At 46.5% G+C, this 21,350-nt stretch overlaps 1 long non-coding RNA gene across 1 annotated transcript; it reads left to right on the top strand.

Annotated features, from left to right (window-relative positions):
- Positions 1-12,092: 12,092 nt before the first annotated feature.
- LOC125551889 (uncharacterized) lies at positions 12,093-15,468 on the top strand. Its single transcript, XR_007303306.2, has 2 exons — positions 12,093-13,481; positions 15,232-15,468. It is a non-coding gene; the product is annotated as an uncharacterized LOC125551889 (long non-coding RNA).
- The last annotated feature ends 5,882 nt before the right edge of the window (positions 15,469-21,350 follow it).

Here is a 21,350-nt window from a genome sequence, read left to right as displayed (position 1 = left end):
CCGTTGAGACGACGCCTTATGAACTGTGGTTTGGCAAGAAACCAAACTTGTCGTTTCTTAAAGTTTGGGGCTGCGATGCTTATGTGAAAAAGCTTCAACCTGATAAACTCGAACCCAAATCGGAGAAATGTGTCTTCATAGGATATCCAAAGGAAACTATTGGATACACCTTCTATCACAGATCCGAAGGCAAGACTTTTGTTGCTAAATTCGGAAACTTTCTTGAGAAGGAGTTTCTCTCGAAAAAAGTGAGTGGGAGGAAAGTAGAACTTGACGAGGTAACTGTACCTGCTCCCTTGTTGGAAAGTAGTACATCACAGAAAACTGTTTCTGTGACACCTATACCAATTAGTGAGGAAGCTAATGATGATGATCATGAAACTTCAAAACAAGATACTACTGAACCTCGTAGATCAACCAGAGCGAGATCCGCACCAGAGTGGTACGGTAATCCTGTTCTGGAAATCATGCTGCTAGATCATGATGAACCTACGAACTATGAAGAAGCGATGGTGAGCCCAGATTCCGCAAAGTGGCTTGAAGCCATGAAATCTGAGATGGGATCCATGTATGAGAACAAAGTATGGACTTTGGTTGACTTGCCCGATGATCGGCAAGCAATTGAGAATAAATGGATCTTCAAGAAGAAGACTGACGCTGACGGTAATATTACTGTCTATAAAGCTCGACTTGTCGCAAAAGGTTTTCGGCAAGTTCAAGGGGTTGACTACGATGAGACCTTCTCACTTGTAGCGATGCTTAAGTCTGTCTGAATCATGTTAGCAATTGCCGCATTTTATGATTATGAAATTTGGCAGATGGATGTCAAAACTGCATTCCTGAGTGGATTTCTGGAAGAAGAGTTGTATATGATGCAACCAGAAGGTTTTGTCGATCCAAAGGGAGCTAACAAAGTGTGCAAACTCCAGCGATCCATTTATGGACTGGTGCAAGCCTCTCGGAGTTGGAATAAACGCTTTGATAGTATGATCAAAGCATTTGGTTTTATACAGACTTTCGGTGAAGCCTGTATTTACAAGAAAGTGAGTGAGAGCTCTGTAGCATTTCTGATATTATATGTGGATGACATATTACTGATTGGAAATGATATAGAATTTCTGGATAGCATAAAGGGATACTTGAATAAGAGTTTTTCAACGAAAGACCTCGGTGAAGCTGCTTACATATTAGGCATAAAGATCTATAGAGATAGATCAAGACGCTTAATTGGACTTTCACAAAGCACATACCTTGACAAGATTTTGAAGAAGTTCAAAATGGATCAAGCAAAGAAAGGGTTCTTGCCTGTGTTACAAGGTGTGAAGTTGAGTCAGACTCAATGCCCGACCACTGCAGAAGATAGAGAGAAAATGAAAGATGTTCCCTATGCTTCAGCCATAGGCTCTATCATGTATGCAATGCTGTGTACCAGACCTGATGTGTGCCTTGCTATAAGTTTAGCAGGGAGGTACCAAAGTAATCCAGGATTGGATCACTGGACAACGGTCAAGAACATCCTGAAATACCTGAAAAGGACTAAGGATATGTTTCTCGTATATGGAGGTGACAAAGAGCTCACCGTAAAAGGCTACGTTGATGCAAGCTTTGACACTGATCCGGACGATTCTAAATCGCAAACCGGATACGTGTTTACATTAAACGGTGGAGCTATCAGTTGGTGCAGTTCTAAACAAAGCGTCGTAGCGGGATCTACATGTGAAGCGGAATACATAGCTGCTTCGGAAGCAGCGAACGAAGGAGTCTGGATGAAGGAGTTCATATCCGATCTGGGTGTCATACCTAGTGCATCGGGTCCAATGAAAATCTTTTGTGACAATACTGGTGCAATTGCCTTGGCAAAGGAATCCAGATTTCACAAGAGGACCAAGCACATCAAGAGACGCTTCAATTCCATCCGGGATCTAGTCCAGGTGGGAGACATAGAGATTTGCAAGATACATACGGATCTGAATGTTGCAGACCCGTTGACTAAGCCTCTTCCATGAGCAAAACATGATCAGCACCAAGGCTCCATGGGTGTTAGAATCATTACATTATAATCTAGATTATTGACTCTAGTGCAAGTGGGAGACTGAAGGAAATATGCCCTAGAGGCAATAATAAAGTTATTATTTATTTCCTTATATCATGATAAATGTTTATTATTCATGCTAGAATTGTATTAACCGGAAACATAATACATGTGTGAATACATAGACAAACTTAGTGTCACTAGTATGCCTCTACTTGACTAGCTCGTTAATCAAAGATGGTTATGTTTCCTAACCATGAACAAAGTGTTGTTATTTGATTAACGAGGTCACATCATTAGTTGAATGATCTGATTGACATGACCCATTCCATTAGCTTAGCACCCGATCGTTTAGTATGTTGCTATTGCTTTCTTCATGACTTATACATGTTCCTATGACTATGAGATTATGCAACTCCCGTTTGCCGGAGGAACACTTTGTGTGCTACCAAACGTCACAACGTAACTGGGTGATTATAAAGGAGCTCTACAGGTGTCTCCAATGGTAGATGTTGGGTTGGCATATTTCGAGAATAGGATTTGTCACTCCGATTGTCGGAGAGGTATCTCTGGGCCCTCTCGGTAATGCACATCACATAAGCCTTGCAAGCATTGCAACTAATGAGTTAGTTGCGGGATGATGTATTACGGAACGAGTAAAGAGACTTGCCGGTAACGAGATTGAACTAGGTATTGGATACCGACGATTGAATCTCGGGCAAGTAACATACCGATGACAAAGGGAACAACGTATGTTGTTATGCGGTCTGACTGATAAAGATCTTCGTTGAATATGTAGGAGCCAATATGGGAATCCAGGTCCCGCTGTTGGTTATTGACCGGAGATGTGTCTCAGTCATGTCTACATTATTCTCGAACGGTAGGGTCCGCATGCTTAACGTTACGATGACAGTTATTATGAGTTTATGCATTTTGATGTACCGAAGTTAGTTCAGAGTCCCGTATGTGATCACGGACATGACGAGGAGTCTCGAAATGGTCGAGACATAAAGATTGATATATTGGAAGCCTATATTTGGACATCGGAAGTGTTCCGGGTGAATCGGGATTTTACCGGAGTACCGGGAGGTTACCGGAACCCCCCGGGAGCCATATGGGCCTTCATGGGCTTTAGTGGAAAGGAGAAAGGGGCAGCCCAAGATGGCCGCGCGCCTCCCCCCTCCCCTAGTCCTATTAGGACTAGGAGAGGTGGCCGGCCCCCTCTCTCTCTTTCCCCCTCGGGGAATCCTAGTCCAACTAGGATTGGGGGGGGAGTCCTACTCCCGGTAGGAGTAGGACTCCTCCTGCGCCCTCCTCCTGGCCGGCGGCCCCCTCCCCCTTGGCTCCTTTATATACGGAGGGAGGGGGCACCTCTAGACACACAAGTTGATCCACGTGATCGTTCCTTAGCCGTGTGCGGTGCCCCCTGCCACCATATTCCACCTCGGTCATATCGCTGTAGTGCTTAGGCGAAGCCCTGCGTCGGTAGAACATCAAGATCGTCACCACGCCGTCGTGCTGACGGAACTCCTCCCCGACGCTTTGCTGGATCGGAGCCCGGGGATCGTCATCGAGCTGTACGTGTGCTAAGAACTCGGAGGTGCCGGAGTAACGGTGCTTGGATCGGTCGGATCGTGAAGACGTACGACTACTTCCTCTACGTTGTGTCAACGCTTCCGCAGTCGGTCTGCGTGGGTACGTAGACAACACTCTCCCCTCTCGTTGCTGTGCATCACCATGATCTTGCGTGTGCGTAGGAATTTTTTTGAAATTACTACGAAACCCAACATCTCAGTCATAACAACTTGATTATCTTCAAAATCTGGACGGATGGGCAAGTGTTTCTTGTCCAACAAGTATATGCCCGTGCCCATCTTGGAGTTAATGAGCTCCTGAATTTGTGGGGCATACCCACAGCTCCTCTTCTGATCAGCTGTTGTCCTCTTAATGGTCTCTACCATGAGGCTCATCACTTTGAACTTTTGTGGCACATCAAATATATGAAGCAAATTGATCGCATGGCCTCTGATCATCTTGTGATCACCTGACTTGGGCAACAAGCTGTGCCTAAGGATCCAGTTGATAATTGGCAGCCCTGACAAAAGATAATGCACTGAGCCAAACTTGAAAGTATCAAGTGCTTCATTTGGAATTTCCTTGTACATGTTGGACATAGAGTTGTGGTCCACCTTCTTCTTGGCATATACATCCAAGTCATCTTCCTGCTCTTCTGGGGCATTGATCAGCTGAGCCCATTCAGCAACTGTAGATTGGTACCTCGTACCTTCAGACATCCAAGTTATCCTACCATCTGGATAGAAGTGTGCCGTGGAGTAGAATTGCATAATAAGTTCCTCGTTCCACTTTGTGAGCTTCTGCCCAACAAAGTCTGCTACTCCACAAGCATTGAAGCCGTCTTGCACTCCAGGATATTGCTCTTCATTGTCCTTGATGTACTCCCAATCAACCCATCTCATGTCACAAACTATGGGCTTCTTGTCCAACAAAACTGTCTCATAGAAGTCCTGCTGTTCCTTAGTGTGAAACATGTAATCAACAGCAGTTCTTCTCCTTGAAGCATACGGATCTGCTTCTCTCCACTTCCTCAGCCCTGAGTCTCTTCTGAGCTTCATGTCCTCAGCCACAGGATGAGCATCATTGTGGTCTGGGATCTTGGGCTTGAGCTTTCTCAGAACATGCTCTTCATCATCTTCTTCAGCAGCTTCAGGCACTGGGGCCTTGTTTTTTTCAGTTGCAGGTATGCTCCTCGTATTTCTCTTTGGAGCTGTCTTGACCTTTGATGCAGCCTTGGGTGCTTCCTTGGGCTTAGATGTAGTAGCCCCTGATTTGATAGCATCACCCATTAGCTTGGGTGCCTTAGGTGCTGGTGCAGCAACCTCTTCTTCTTCCTCTTCTTCCATGATGGAAGCCTTTCCAAGCACTCTGGCTACGGTCTTCTTGACCCTTTCCTTCCTTTTCTTTCCTTCAGCAGCAACTGGCTCTATGGTTGCAGGCTTTTCAGGAATCTGAGTTGAGGCTCTGGCCTTTGGCATAGGCTGCCTACCTGCTGGCCTTTTGACTTTCAAGCCTGGCTTTGTGCTCTGTGCTGAGCCATACTCCTTCTTGAGCACTACTCTCTTTGAAGTTGCTTCCTCTTCCTCTGCCACATAATCTTCATCCTCGGAATCTGAAGTTCTCTTCTTCCTTTGTCTGGTGGCAGCTTTTGGCAAATTGCTTGGGGTGCTCCTGCTGCCATCATCTGAAGAGCTGGAGGGACTAGTGCCCTCACTCATGTGCACCTGCTCTTCTGACCTGTTCTGGCTGTCACTCTGATCAGACATGATGTAAACTCTGACTGCTAACCCTGTGAAGAGTTTATAGATGAGGTAGAGTGGATGAGCATCACAAAATGCAGAGATTTTTGCAAAAGAATGATTCAAAATCTTAGTTTTAGTTTCCCACTGAAATCATCTCGGATCTACCGATTTTTAAACTCGGTGATACCGAAGCAGTTTTGGAACCTAAACTAGTGAACTCGGTCAGACCGAGTCACAGTTCGGTGGCACCGAGACTGCTAGGGTTTCACAAAGTTCCAAAATCGGTCACACCGATAAGTAATTCTCGGTCAGACCGAGTCTCACTTGTGCAATGGTTTGAGCCAAATCGGTGGGACCGAGTTTTTCAACTCGGTGAGTCCGAGATGGTTTCGGCGGAAACCTAACCCTAAAAATTTCGAATCAAAACTAATCTACGAACGCGTTGACTAGATAGGAGTGTTTTAATCGTGGCAAGAATCATTAAGAACACAATGTTCTAGGAATCAGACGGGGAATAGCACTGTGATCGAGTCCATACCCTAGTTCGACGGAGACTCGCTACGGCGGCAACGGCGGGGCTGAATTTCCGTTGACGGCGACGGAGACCAGCGACTGGAGGCGGCTGGCGGCGAGGAGACGATCCGGAGACCAAGTTGGCAGAGCAGGCCATCGCGCGGGCGAAGGGGTTCGGAGAAATTTCCAAATTTTTGCCCGTGACTATATATAGCCCGACCCTGTCGGTGTGATCGAGTGGAACAACTCGGTGGCACCGAGATGCAAAACTCTATACAGTTGTTGCAACTCGGTGTGACCGAATGGTTCAAATCGGTTGCACCGAGATCGAAAACCTAGATCAACTTAATGATCTCGGTAGGACCGAAAGTAGGATATCGGTCAGACCGAGAATCATAAAGAGGTTTTGGAAGTTTAAGTCTATGATGAATCGGGGACTCCGAGCGCTCCTCACACAGAGTGGTTCGAATCTGACTTGATCAAATTTTGTGATGTAGCATGAATAGAGTTTGAGACGAGAAAAGCATAGATAGCTAGAGGAGGTTCTTAGGCATTCTTGTCCATCCACTTGGCAAAAGGAAATAAAACCAAACAATCAAAACAACAAGTGGATGTCCTCGAATGAGTAAAATATGCAACCAGCATGCTCACGCAATAAGATGGCAAATGAAATATGTGACAAGGCATGCACAACCAATTCTAGCATCTATCAAGCAATTTGCGATGACAAGGTCATCTATATATGAGTATATTGACTTAGGAGTCAAGTGAGAACACTTGATCATAGGTCATACTCATCGTTTAAGCTCAAGTGGGGTTACCACTTTTACATAAAGCATTGTTGTGTTCGCATCTTTAGAGTTGCTTTAGCTCAAGTCTTAGAGTAAAGCTCCCCCTAGATGTGATATCCTCCCTTAGAGGGATGAACTAACCTCGGGTTTTGTCGATGATGACTTCATGTAGATGTTGAAGATGTGGATGCTCAATGTTGATGTAGATCACTTGGAGCTATCCATTTGAGTGAATTGCACTTTCAATACCTACATGGGTTAGTCCCACAAGGAACAAACAAGGATATCCATAGACATAGAGTGATGCACACACAAGATGATGTCCATGAAAACTTTTAGGTTACCTTGTCCCTTGTCTTACCAACAATAGGGTTTATGACTCCTTGAACTAGTGCAAGATGTGGAAGTTGATTGCACTTGTTCTTGCAAAAATGATAAGAGTGAAGTATGTTGGCGGAGTCACCCTCAAGAACTCTCTAGTTCTTCTTCTTTTGGATCCACACCATCTTGATGGGAATCCTTGGAGTTGTAGTCGTACTTGATGAAGTGGAACTTGAAGTAGTCTTGGGAATCCACTTGACTAAGGTCTTAGGAGCTTCTTCAAATGCATCAATTTCCTCTTGAAGCTTGTCCTTACCTTTTTGCTTGTAGTCTTGTGGTGGAAGATCATCTTGAGCTTGTGTCCCCTTGAAAGAAGTATCATACTTCTCTTGTTGAGGAACAAACTTTGTCTTGGGGTATTGATCTTCTTCCCACTCAACTCCATTGGCATTGAACTTTCGTTCAAAACCAACACCTTGATTCTTCCGGTGCATTCCTTACTTGCGCACAATTTCCTCGAATTACTTACTCCCGGCAAGGCTTTTGTACACTCCTTTCTCTATAATTCCCTTCAATAAGCTATTTTCTTGCTCAAGTGTAACTTGGCTAAGAGAATCATTAGTGGAATCAAGAGAACTACTAGAAGCAACAATATTGGATTTAGCATGATCATTGTTACTGCTAGAGGAAGAATCTTTCTTGTTCTTGTTACTAGACTTGACTTGAGTCATGTAAGTGGATAAGAGTAAACGCTTGGCAATGTAAGAAGAACTTTTCTTGCGGAGATCATCATTGATTGCTTTTAAGAACTCATGCTCTTGCTCAAGATTGAGCTTTTCAAAGCGTAATTTCTCATGAGCTCTTAAAAGTTCTTGATGATCTTCGAAGATAGTTTCATGAGCTAACTTAAGAGTGTTTAGTTCTTTAGTTAGAGCCTCAATCTTCTCCTTATCATTGTCATTCGTTTTATCTTGATTAGCATGATTAATTGACGTTTCATCATAGTATTCATCACTAGAGTTGTCAACAAGCAAATCATCACCTAACAAGTCATCTTCATCACTATTGAAATCAACATACTCGGGGTGTGTTACCTCAGGACCTTTAGCCATGAAGCATCTTCCAATTCCTTCATTTGGTGAGTCAAATATGTCGTAGGAGTTGGTTGACACAAGTGCTAGACCGGCAACACCTTCATCTTGAGTATCTTCGGAGTCGGAGTGATAACTTCTCTCGGAGTGGCTGTCGGAGTCGGAGCCGGATGCCCATTCACCAACATGAGCTTGATGTCTTCGTTTTGTGTAGCTCCTTGATGATTTTTCCTTCCTTTCCGAATCCTTGCTTCTCCGTGAGTATCTTCGTTCATAACGATCATCTCTACTCCTTCTCTCTCTTGGTGGTGATTCTTTGCTTCTTCTTTTTGGAGAATCTTCTCTTCTCTTATAGGGAGCCGTACACTCATTGGAATAGTGTCCGGGTCTTCCACAACTGTAGCAGTTTCGCTCTCGACTAGAAGATCTTTTGTCATTGTAGGACCTTGACTTGAAGCTTCTATCTTTGCTTCTACTCTTGTAGAACTTGTTGAAATTCTTCACCATTAAGCTCAATTCTTCATTGAAGTTTTGTTTCTCACTTGATGATGTAGGGGCTTCACATGAGGCTTTGTAGGCACCACTTGATTTGTTGTGAAGTTCCTCTTTATCCTTACGTGACATCTCATGAGCAACAATTCTTCCAATCACCTCCGTTGGCTTGAGATCTTTGTAATTGGGCATCATTTGGATAAATGTGCACACGGTATCATATTTTCCATCCAAGGCTCTTAGAATCTTCTTGATGATGAATCTATCGGCCATCTCTTCACTTCCTAAGCCGGCAATCTCATTTGTGATGAGAGCAAGCCTAGAGTACATTTCAGCGACACCTTTACCATCCTTCATTTTGAACTTGTCAAGTTGACTTTGAAGCACATCCAACTTGGATTCCTTGATGGAGTCGGTACCTTCGTGCATATCAATCAAAGTGTCCCAAATTTCCTTTGCATTCTCAAGACGGCTGATTTTGTTGAATTCTTCGGGGCACAATCTGTTGAAGAGAATATCACAAGCTTGAGCATTGTATTGCAACATCTTCAACTCATCCGCGGTAGCTTCACGGTTTGGTTCTTTCCCATCAAAGAAGTCACCTTGCAAACCAACACACACAATAGCCCAAACGGCAGGGTTATGTCCAAGAATATGCATTTTCATTTTATGCTTCCAACTAGCAAAATTAGTACCATCAAAGTAAGGACCTCTATGGTGATAATTTCCCTCGCTAGACGCCATACTCTCCTAGGTTGTGAAACCAAGGCTATGACCACCAAAAGCTATGGGGATCAAAGCAAATGGAGACCAAAGCTCTGATACCACTTGTAGGATCAAAAGTATGTCTAGAGGGGGGGTGATTAGACTACTTGACCAAATAAAAACTTAACCTTTTCCCAATTTTAGTTCTTGGCAAATTTTAGCTATTGTAGGACAAGTCAAGCAATCATCACACAATTCAAGCAAGCATGCAAAGAGTATATTGGTAGCGGAAAGTAAAGCATGCAATTTTCAAGAATGTAAAGGGAAGGGTTTGGAGAATTCAAACGCAATTGGAGACACGGATGTTTTTCCCGTGGTTCGGATAGGTGGTGCTATCCTACATCCACGTTGATGGAGACTTTAACCCACGAAGGGTAACGGTTGCGCGAGTCCACGGAGGGCTCCACCCACGAAGGGTAATGGTTGCGCGAGTCCACGGAGGGCTCCACCCACGAAGGGTCCACGAAGAAGCAACCACCCATGAAGGGTCCACGAAGAAGCAACCTTGTCTATCCCACCATGGCCATCGCCCACGAAGGACTTGCCTCACTAGCGGTAGATCTTCACGAAGTAGGCGATCTCCTTGCCCTTACAAACTCCTTGGTTCAACTCCACAATCTTGTCGGAGGCTCCCAAGTAACACCTAGCCAATCTAGGAGACACCACTCTTCAAGAAGTAACAAATGGTGTGTAGGTAATGAACTCCTTGCTCTTGTGCTTCAAATGATAGTCTCCCCAACACTCAACTCTCTCTCATAGGATTTGGATTTTGTGGAAAGGAGATTTGAGTGGAAAGCAACTTGGGGAAGGCTAGAGATCAAGATTCATATGGTAGGAATGGAATATCTTGGTCTCAACACATGAGTAGGTGGTTCTCTCTCAGAACATATGAATTGGAATTGTGTATGTGTTCTGATGGCTCTCTCCACGAATGAAGAGGAGGTGGAGGGGTATATATAGCCTCCACACAAAATCCAACCGTTACACATAGTTTTCCAATCTCAGTGGGACCGAATCAACAAACTCGGTCGGACCGAAAAGGTAAACCTAGTGACCGTTAGAGATTTTCGGTGGGACTAACATGCAACTCGGTAGGACCGATATGGTTAGGGTTTGGGCATAACATAATCTCGGTGAGACCAATTACACAAACTCGGTGAGACCGAGTTTGGTAATAAGCTAACCAGAGAGTTGGTCAGGCAAACTCGGTGGGACCGATTTGCTCTTTCGGTGAGACCGAAAAGTTACAAAAGGGAAACAAAGAGTTTACATTGCAATCTCGGTGGGACCGATTCGCTCTTTCGGTGAGACCGAAAAGTTACGAAAGGGAAACAGAGAGTTTGCAATCCCATCTCGGTGAGACCGAGATCCCTATCGGTAGAACCGAATTGCTAGGGTTTGGCAGTGGCTTATGATAAGTGAAACTCGGTGGCACCGGATAGAAAGAATCGGTAGGACCGAGTTTGGCTTAGGGTTAGGTCATATGTGGATATGGGAAAATAGTTGAGGGTTTTGGAGCATATCACTAAGCACATGAAGCAAGAGGCTCATTAAGCAACACCTCATCCCTCCTTGATAGTATTGGCTTTTCCTAAAGACTCAATGTGATCTTGGATCACTAAAATATAAAATGAAGAGTCTTGAGCTTTTGAGCTTGAGCCAATCCTTTGTCCTTAGCATTTTGAGGGTTCCACTTTCACATCCATGCCATGCCAATCATTGAGCTTTCCTGAAATAGTCATATTGGAATAGCATTAGCTCAATGAGCTATATGTTGTTATGAATTACCAAAACCACCTAGGAATAGTTGCACTTTCACTTTTCTCCAGCTCAAAAAGATGTTGACTACTCCACCTGTCCTGGCGGCTCCGACTCCTAAGGAGCCCATGCTCCTCTACATCGCCGCCACCAGCCGAGTGGTCAGCACAGTCATCGTGGTAGAGCAAGGAGGAAGGCAAGGCACTACCAGTCCAGAGACCGGTATATTATTTGAGTGAAGTACTGTCGACCTCCAAGCAAAACTACCCCCACTACCAGAAGATGTGCTACGGCGTGCACTTTTCCGCCAAGAGATTGAAGCCGTATTTTCAAGAGCACCCAATCAATGTAGTCTGCACAGCTCCACTGGCTGAGATCATTGGAAGCAGAGATGCTTCGGGCCGAGTGGCCAAATGGGCCATAGATTTGGCCCCCTACACCATCTACTACCAACCTCGCACCGCCATCAAGTCACAAGCGCTGGCCGACTTCCTCGTCGACTGGGCCAAGACCCAGTACCTGCCGCCAGCGTCCGACTCCACCCATTGGCGGATGCATTTCCATGGTTCCAAGATGCGCACCGGTTTGGGAGTCGGCATCGTCCTCACCTCTCCCAAAGGCGACAAGCTCAAATATGTGCTGCAAATCCATTTTGCCGCCTCCAACAATGTCGCCGAATACGATGCACTCATTCACGGGCTCCGGCTTGCCAAAGAGCTCGGCATTCGTCGGATCTTGTGCTATGGTGACTCTGACTTGATGGTCCAGCAGTCGTCAGGCGACTGGGACGCCAAAGATGCAAACATGGCGAGCTACCGCTTCCTCGTACAGCAACTCAGTGGATATTTTGAAGGATGCGGATTTCTCCATGTGCCAAGAAACGAAAACGAGCAAGTAGATGCCCTGGCACGAATCGGCTCCACCTGTCAAGCAATACCAACCGGCGTCGCCCTTCAACGCCTCCTCAAGCCGTCTGTCGAGCCATCGCTAGAGTCAGATTCTATCTTCGTGCCGGCTCCTCCTGAAGCAGTATACCCTACAACAAAATCCCTCATATAACAAGGCATGTCTACCAACTAATCATACCTATGTGTTGGTTGTTTGGGCCACCTCCTAGTCCCACCCCCACTTCCCATGATTTGCTAACCTCCTCGTGCCCACCTTCACATTATCTACAGAAAAAAAAGCCTTCACATTAGGGCGCTACCTCCTCCGTCCAAGTACCACGCAGCCAAGCCAAATCTCTTCTCTCCCTGACCACAACGCCGCCGCCACCACCTCTGATTCAGCTAGCTCCGGCGCTCTGTCTCGCCGTTGCTCACCGGACCAGCTGCCCCACACTGCTCTCCTCCGACCCCCGCCATGGCGATGTCTTCCGCGCCACTACATGCGGCCCGCAGCAACCCTAGGTGCCACAGGTCGCCAGCGCCCGCGCCTCCTCTGGTTCGCCATACTACCCAGTCCCCGTGGTACATCTCCACACGCGCGGCTGCTGGCTCGGCGGTGGTGTTGCTGCTCCGCCTCGGCAACCTCGACTCCGACGCCACTGACGGTTCAGTAAGTCACTCCTCGTCTGACCCTTGTTTTCTTACCCCACTTGGTTCTTTGTGTGGCAGGCCATGGCAGATTCTTCTTTGCCGGCCATCGTGATGGCGATCTGCGGGACCTTGATACTCATTCTGATCCACCTCCGCCACCGGCGTCCATGCCACTCCACCTTCATGAATCAGAGTATTCCTAAAGATGACGTTCTGTCCCATAGCTTCCCCTTTTCCTTCCCGCCTTTCAGATTGTATAACACTGAGCGCTTACTTGTGTACCTCTATCCTTCTCTCGTAGTACTGCTACCATGTACGACTCTGATTGAAACAACGACAATGCGAAACACAGGGAGTTTGCGTCGTTCATATCTATGTACTATCTCATTATATACATCAATGTCCATTATATGTACAGCTCACACTGTTTCCCTTCTTAATTCTTATTAATTAATTTCAATATATGATTATTTTTCATTCAACTTGGTGTATTTCATTAGTCCCCTAGAAAACATCACCGACCAGATGGCTATATGTTTCAGGAAATGATCTCTGCAGGGTGTTGTCAAGCGGAGAGGTGGAGGACTTAAAGTGGTAGAATCAGAACATCAGATCACTTGTCTGCTGAAAGCAATTCACCTAGAGGGGAAAGGGTGGCCGATGTACTGCAGGTCAGTACGATCGAGGGCAAGGCACACGTGGGTGGAGAGGAAACGCTTGCAGCTAGGTTAAAGGAAGGGCTGAGCACGATCAATCCAGTGTGGTGTTACAGGTCTGGGCCTCTAGCTTGCTGTCAAAGACGCGTTCTTGCAGAGAACCTGAGTAAAGCTGTAATTCTCGCCAACGCATCAATGCAATGCAAGGTATGGTGTGCTTGAAACTTTTTGTGGAGCGTTCACTAGATAGTAGTGTTAATGCTTCTCCATGCTCTTTCAAACTATACTTCAATCTGCTAATATACATGCTTCAATATACTCCATTTGAGAACAGTTTGTTGGGATATGAGGATGAGTCAAGAAAGTCCGTTTGGACTGATTTGTATAGAACCCAATATGTTGCAAACCCAGACCTTATTTCTTATACTGTAGGGCATCATAACTGTCTGCTCAAGCGGCAGACAAAACATCATGGTGCCCTTCATTATATATGAAAATGTAGTTACTTTTTTGCGGGGGTGGTTAGCTTATTTGTATCTAGATCATCTAGAAGTTGAATGTACTGTGAACAGTGAGAACAATTACAATATTAATATACTAAGATAGCAGGCCATGGTGTATGATATACAAAAGCACTAGATTAGTTATTTCCTCCTCCACAAGAAAAGATTAGTTATGCCCTGATATATAGTTCTTAAAACGGAAGTCATTACGTCAAAACTTTTGAACTATTTATTTTTATTGCTCGAGTATTTTACTATAGGTTGCGAGTTTGATGTTGAACGGCAAATTTAGAAGAAAAAGTTCATTTGAAGGTAGAAAAAAATGTAACACAAATTATAGTTTACTGGTAAAGATCTCAGTAGAAAGTTAAGAGATGAAAACATGCAAAGCCACACAAGATAAACACTAGCCCGTGTGAATGGATAGGGGTTAACGACTAGTAGTATAAAATGCTCAAATATGGTGATTTCACCAACCTTCTTGCACATGGATGCTTCAGATAAAGAGCTACCAGGAGTTCGAGCTCCATTTTGCATTTCCAGTTTAACTTTTTTTGAAAGGTGCTTATAATATAGAAAACACTTTAGATGGAAATTCTACTGAACTTATCGCAGGTTGCTTTAGACTTTCCTTGAGGAACTGGCGACAAAATACACATAAACGAACTTTGTTAGAATTATATCCATGAACTATATTCCCAACTAGCCATACAGGATGCTGTCAAAGGGATTTTTGTTGGTCTACAGAAGCTTTGTGGAATGAAATGCACACCTGCATGACACAATTAGTTTCCATTATCTTATTAGTTCAAGTTCTTTTTGTGAGGTTAGTTCAAGTTACTCTTCTTTATTTAGTTGGCTGGACAAAAAAGTAACTGTGTGTGTGTGTGTGTGTGTGGCTATCTTAAAGTTGCAATTAACCAATCGTAGTATACAATATACATTTTTGTGTGGATACTATATTCTAGATGCATATCTATATGTTAGATATATGACTTCTCTATTTGTACTAAGAGGGAACCTTGTTCGTTACGACATGCATATCTGTATGTTAGATATATGGTCCTAATGTATGTTTGGCTTGCAACATATGGCTAAAGAAAAGAGAAAGTTTGAGGGAACAAATTTCAAGATGAGTGCTTGACAGAGTGCCATGCCTAGTTCACAATTATACGTTCTGGTTACATCTAAATCGATCCTCAGCCAGGAATAAGAAACGGCAAGGATTTTTCTTGATCATTTACAATACACTGAACTGATGTGAACCTTCCTTCGATAAATGATCAATGCCAGAATATTTAACTGTTACATGCAACCTCCATCTCCTCATGCTGAACTTTCGTTATGTTTATTTAATCTATTGCAATGGCGCTTTGCTAGTCAGCTCTAGTTCTGAACAATGGACAGGGTGATGGTGATTCATCCTATAACAATATCATAGAATGTATCTGCAGGAAGTTCATAGAGAAGCTTGTCATCCAGCATGAAGGGTGCGGGAAGATGAAGACGAAGATGATGCATGGCTAAGTTATTGATAGAATGGTGGAGAATGGGGCTACTACCAGATAGTTTTAGATTTACTATATAGAATATCAGTTTCATGGTTAATATATAGGAAATCATGTAATATATTTTTCAGATTGTGTTCCATGTAATGCAACCGAGTTGAGTAAATATATGAGATCTTTCTATTTGGTGGATTGCTGCTCCTTGCACTATTGTTTGTAATATATAAAATACCAGTATTGTTCATGCTAAGTACAGATGCTTGGAAGTGCCACACTAATTTGTTATGTGGAAATTCGTTTGTGTAGGGCAGTCAGCAACGTATATGAACTGTTGTTAGCCTGTAGATATATATGTTGCTATCTTGCAACATTTCTACATGCCGATTACCAACGCAATTGTATGTGTTGTTGTAGACCCTTCCAACGCCACCAACGGCAACGGATACTAATCCGTTGGTGTAGACCTTACCAACACATATATGGACATAGGGCACGTACTGATGTGTTGCTAAAGGGGGATTCTTGTTGTAGTCGGATCCGACTTGAGAGCTCCAGCGGCTAAAGGGGGATTCTTGTTGTAGTCAGATCCGACTTGAGAGCTCCAGCGGCCAGCACGGGAATTCTGGCAGGCGGCCCGGGGGCCGCGGCAGTCGCACCCGGCTCAGGGACTTCAAAACCCGGCCTGGGGACTGCAGCAGTCAGCCCGAGGACTTCAGAGCTCGGCCCGGGGACTGCACCAATCGGCCTGGGGACTTCGTCGACCCAGCAAGCGGCTGTCGACTCCAACCCGCCGCCTCCCGGCCCAACCACCCTCGTCCAAGTTGTAGTCCTGACAGTCGAAGAAATCGCAGCACCTTCATGGGCCCAGCCCATCCTCAATTTCCTAGTGAACAAAGAGCTGCCGACTGATGAGATCTCGGCCCGGCAAGTGCAACACCGGGCAGCAGCCTACACCATAGTCAACAGAGAGCTTGTGAGGCGCAGTGTCACTGGTGTCTACCAGCGCTGCGTGGAGCCGGAGCAAGGCCAAGCGATTCTCAAAGACATCCATCAAGGAGAGTGCGGCCACCACGCGGCTTCAAGAGCACTTGTCGCCAAATCCTTCCGCCATGGTTTTTTCTGGCCAACTGCTCTAGAAGACGCCAAGAGCTTGGTCCAGAAATGCAAAGGGTGCCAGAAGTTTCGTTCAAAGCCTCATCAGTTGGCTTCTACACTCAAGACCATTCCCATAGCCTGGCCCTTTGCCGTCTGGGGCCTGGATATGGTGGGACCATTCAAGACAGCGAGGGGTGGCTTGACTCATCTGCTTGTCGCGGTGGACAAGTTCACCAAGTGGATAGAAGCAAAACCAATCAAGAAGTTGAATGGTCCGACTGTTGTGACTTTCATCTCCGACATCACCGTCTGGTACTGCATACCGCACAGCATCATCACCGACAATGGCACGAATTTCGCCAAGGGTGCCTTGGCCCGTTTCTGCGCGACGCAGGGCATCCGATGGACCTAGCGTCTGTTGTCCATCCGCAGTCAAACGGCCAGGTAGAGCAAGCAAACGGCCTCATTTTGTCCGGCATCAAGCCCCGACTGATCGAGCCTTTGGAACGATTGGCCGGCTGTCGGCTCGATGAGCTGCCGGCCGTCCTCTGGAGTCTGCGTACAACTCCCAACAAGTCAACCGGCTTTACACCTTTCTTCCTCGTCTACGGTGCCGAAGTCGTCATCCCAACGGACATAGAATTCGACACCCCTCGAGTCACCATGTACACCGAAGAGGAGGCAGAAGAAGCACGACAAGACGACGTCGATCTGCTGGAAGAGGGCCGGCTGCTGGCACTCAGCCGGTCCAGCATCTACCAGCAGAGCCTACGCCGATACTACGACCGGAAGGTCAAGCCAAGATCTTTCCAAGAAGGAGACCTTGTGCTCCGGCTGATCCAGCGAACAGCCGGCCAGCACAAGCTCTCAGCACCTTGGGAAGGCCCCTTCATCATCAGCAAAGTGTTGGGCAACGACTCCTACTACCTGATCGACGCTCAGAAGCCTCGAGCACGCAAGAGGGACGACTCCGACAAGGAAACGGAGCGGCCATGGAATGCAAATCTCCTTCAAAGATTTTACAGTTGATGCAATATGTACCACGCTACCTTTTTGTATTAAAGTACGAAGACTCCGGGTCCCCTGAGAAGAGCTCGGGGACTGCCCTCTTTTATCTATATGATAAGAATTATGCCTATGAGTATGTCATTTTTTGTTATGCCGTCGGGCACCGGGTTCGACTACTCGGCCCAGGGACTTGCCGTCTTGTACTATGCAATGCTTCCTGCGGCCGGACAAGTAATGTGTGGCACTTAAGCCATCTCCTGCCAGAAGCCGCAGCTCACAGAGCGACTGCATGGTGGGCAGGAGCAAGGTAGAAAGGGTGCCCACGTGAAAAATGGCTAAGGACACAAAGCATGTGCATAGTCTAAGCCGGCTTCCCGCCTTTTACGACCGACTGTTGAGCAGCCGGCCCGCCGTTTTCTACCCAATTCGCTAAAGAGCTCTAAATGGCTAAGTACTTGCCCTCCCAAAAGTAGCTAAGTACTTGACCCAGCAACAGTCTGCAGAGCGGTTGTTTGGCTGGCAAGACGACAACCAAGGGAAGGCGGCAAAGGAAAAAGCCAAAGAGCAATAAGTGAGAAAAGATAGAACTCGGAAAAATATTTACATAGTAAAGGCCCTTGGCCGATCTTCAACTGAAGTTCAAGATACACCCCGCGGGTGGAATTGTGCAAAAAAATAACAAGTTCATCGAGACTAACAGACAGGTGAAGTAAAAGATAAAATGGCGGCCTAGGAAGCGGCAGAAGGGTTCGGAGGACCGGAGGAGTCGGCGGTGCCAGTTGCAGGAGCGGCCGGCTGGTCGGTCTCCGCTTGGTCGCCTCCGGTGGCAGCTGGCTCAGTTGGGCGCGGCTCGTTGCTGGAGGCGCGGTTGAGCTGAGGCTGGCCGTCCGCTCCGACCTCTGGCGCCTCCTCTTCGCCTCCCTCCTCCGCCTCACCTTCTTCCTCGCTGCTGGAGTCGATCACCTCCGCCGAGTCTTCGCCGACTTCCGGGTTTAGCCCGAACCATTCCAGCGGCGCCTCGGTGCCGTCTTCAGCTCGCTTCGGGACGTAGACGCTGGTGTCGGTATACTCGGCGATCGACGCCGCGCGCTTGACGAGATCGTCTTCCACGACCGCCAACTCCTCCTCAGCCTCTAGCCGGAACATGGCTAGCTGGGCCAGACTCAGCCCAGGGTACCACGCCTTGACGAACTCCAAGGCCCGGCATGCTCCAGCCCAAGCCGAAGAGCCCTTCCAGGCCTCAAGACGGCCGGCCGCTACCTCCAGCCAGTCGGCAGTCCGACTGGGAGTACGCGGTGTCGGCATGTCTGGCCACAGGGCGGCGATCGCCTGGGCGCCGACACGCTGAAGCCAGCGCAGCATCCGGTGGGCCGGCGGAAGGCGGGCCTCGATGCTCAGCATCTGCTCATTAAGGGTCCGAGGGGCGTTGGCAGCGATTTGCGCACCGTCCGCTCTCCGTCCTTCGCCATCAGCCTCGATGGCCTGGTTGGCGGCGTTCGAATGGCCGGGTGTCAGGACCGGTTTTCCAATAAAACATTTATTGAAAAACCGACCATTTTATAAGACCAGAATAGAAGAATCCTCCTTACTGGTAGACAAATCCTTGATACAGAAATCCAGAAGTACTAAATATTATACAAGGTCGAGCTGAGGCTGCTCAACAATTTTATTACAAGCACGCCGATATTATACATAAAGGCGGATATGACACAAAGGGTATGGTGGCATAACTAATGACTCGTAATAAAAGTGGTGGTGGATATGTCACAGTGAAGCGGGTGACATGACTCCAAAATCTTACAGCTCATCAAGTGCCGGAGTGAGGCTTGATGATTTTATTAGGGTAGCGGAAGCGTATATAATACAAGTGACCAACTCCAGGATCGCACGGGACTGACTGGGACTCCTCTAGGTGTCGGACTCGCTATCGTATTCTTCATCCATAAGATCGCCTTTGTCAACATCTGGCCAAATCAACAAGCCAGGTGAGTACTTTGAATGTACTCGCAAGACAGTTTGGACATAAGATATAACAAATGCAAACATGATGCACATGAGCAGATTAGTAATGCACACTCAGGTAATAAATTTGCACTGCGCGATAAATGAAAGGAAGTCAGACGGTAGTCCTCCCGAAATCCCAATAAAATAGCTGAAGACCGATCGGATGTCTGAAGCGACGCCTCGAAAGGTAAAATAAATTTGAAGGAAATATGCCCTAGAGGCAATAATAAATTTATTATTTATTTCCTTATAATCATGATAAATGTTTATTATTCATGCTAGAATTGCATTAACCGGAAACATAATACATGTGTGAATACATAGACAAACAAAGTGTCACTAGTATGCCTCTACTTGACTAGCTCGTTAATCAAAGATGGTTATGTTTCCTAACCATGAACAATGAGTTGTTATTTGATTAACGAGGTCACATCATTAGTTGAATGATCTGATTGACATGACCCATTCCATTAGCTTAGCACCCGATCGTTTAGTATGTTGCTATTGCTTTCTTCATGACTTATACATGTTCCTATAACTATGAGATTATGCAACTCCCGTTTACCGGAGGAACACTTTGGTTACTACCAAACGTCACAACGTAACTGGGTGATTATAAAGGAGTACTACAGGTGTCTCCAATGGTACATGTTGGGTTGGCGTATTTCGAGATGAGGTTTTGTCACTCCGATTGTCGGAGAGGTATCTCTGGGCCCTCTCGGTGATGCACATCACATAAGCCTTGCAAGCATTACAACTAATATGTTAGTTGTGAGATGATGTATTACGGAACGAGTAAAGAGACTTGCCGGTAACGAGATTGAACTAGGTATTGGATACCGACGATTGAATCTCGGGCAAGTAACATACCGATGACAAAGGGAACAACGTATGTTGTTATGCGGTCTGACCGATAAAGATCTTCGTAGAATATGTAGGAGCCAATATGGGCATCCAGTTCCCGCTATTGGTTATTGACCAGAGACGTGTCTCGGTCATGTCTACATTGTTCTCGAACCCGTAGGGTCCGCACGCTTAAGGTTACGATGAACAGTTATATTATGAGTTTATACATTTTGATGTACCGAAGGTTGTTCGGAGTCCCGGATGTGATCATGGACATGACGACGAGTCTCGAAATGGTCGAGACATAAAGATTGATATATTGGAAGCCTATGTTTGGATATCGGAAGTGTTCCAGGTGAAATCGAGATTTTACCGGAATACCGGGAGGGTTACCGGAACCCCCCGGGAGCTATATGGGCCATAGTGGGCCTTAGTGGAAAAGAGAAGGGGCTGCCCTAGATGGGTTGCGCGCCTCCCCCTTCCCCTAGTCCTATTAGGACTAGGAGAGGTGGCCGCCCCCCTCCTCCTCTTTTCCCCCTCCGAGGAATCCTAGTTGGACTAGGATTGGGGGGGGGGGAATCCTACTCCCAGAGGGAGTAGGACTCTCCTGCGCCCTCCTCCTTGGCCGGCCAGCCCTCCCCCTTGGCTCCTTTATATACGGAGGCAGGGGACACCTCTAGACACACAAGTTGATCCACGTGATCTATTCCTTAGCCGTGTGCGGTGCCCCGTGCCACCATATTCCTCGATAATACTGTAGCGGAGTTTAGGCGAAGCCCTGCGTCGGTAGAACATCAAGATCGTCACCACGCCGTCGTGCTGACGGAACTCCTCCCCGACGCTTTGCTGGATCGGAGCCCGGGGATCGTCATCGAGCTGTACGTGTGCTAAGAACTCGGAGGTGCAGGAGTAACGGTGCTTGGATCGGTCGAATCGTGAAGACGTACGACTACTTCCTCTACGTTGTGTCAACGCTTCCGCAGTCGGTCTGCGTGGGTACGTAGACAACACTCTCCCCTCTCGTTGCTGTGCATCACCATGATCTTGCATGTGCGTAGGAAATTTTTTGAAATTACTACGAAACCCAACAGTGGCATCTGAGCCTAGGTTTT

Source organism: Triticum urartu, chromosome 4A, assembly GCF_056163025.1.
Source record: "Triticum urartu cultivar PI428250 chromosome 4A, HENAU_Tu73, whole genome shotgun sequence".
Taxonomy (NCBI): Eukaryota; Viridiplantae; Streptophyta; class Magnoliopsida; order Poales; family Poaceae; genus Triticum; species Triticum urartu.
The sequence above is the reverse complement of the archived record's forward strand: the minus strand, read 5'-3'. Positions and strand labels throughout refer to the sequence as shown.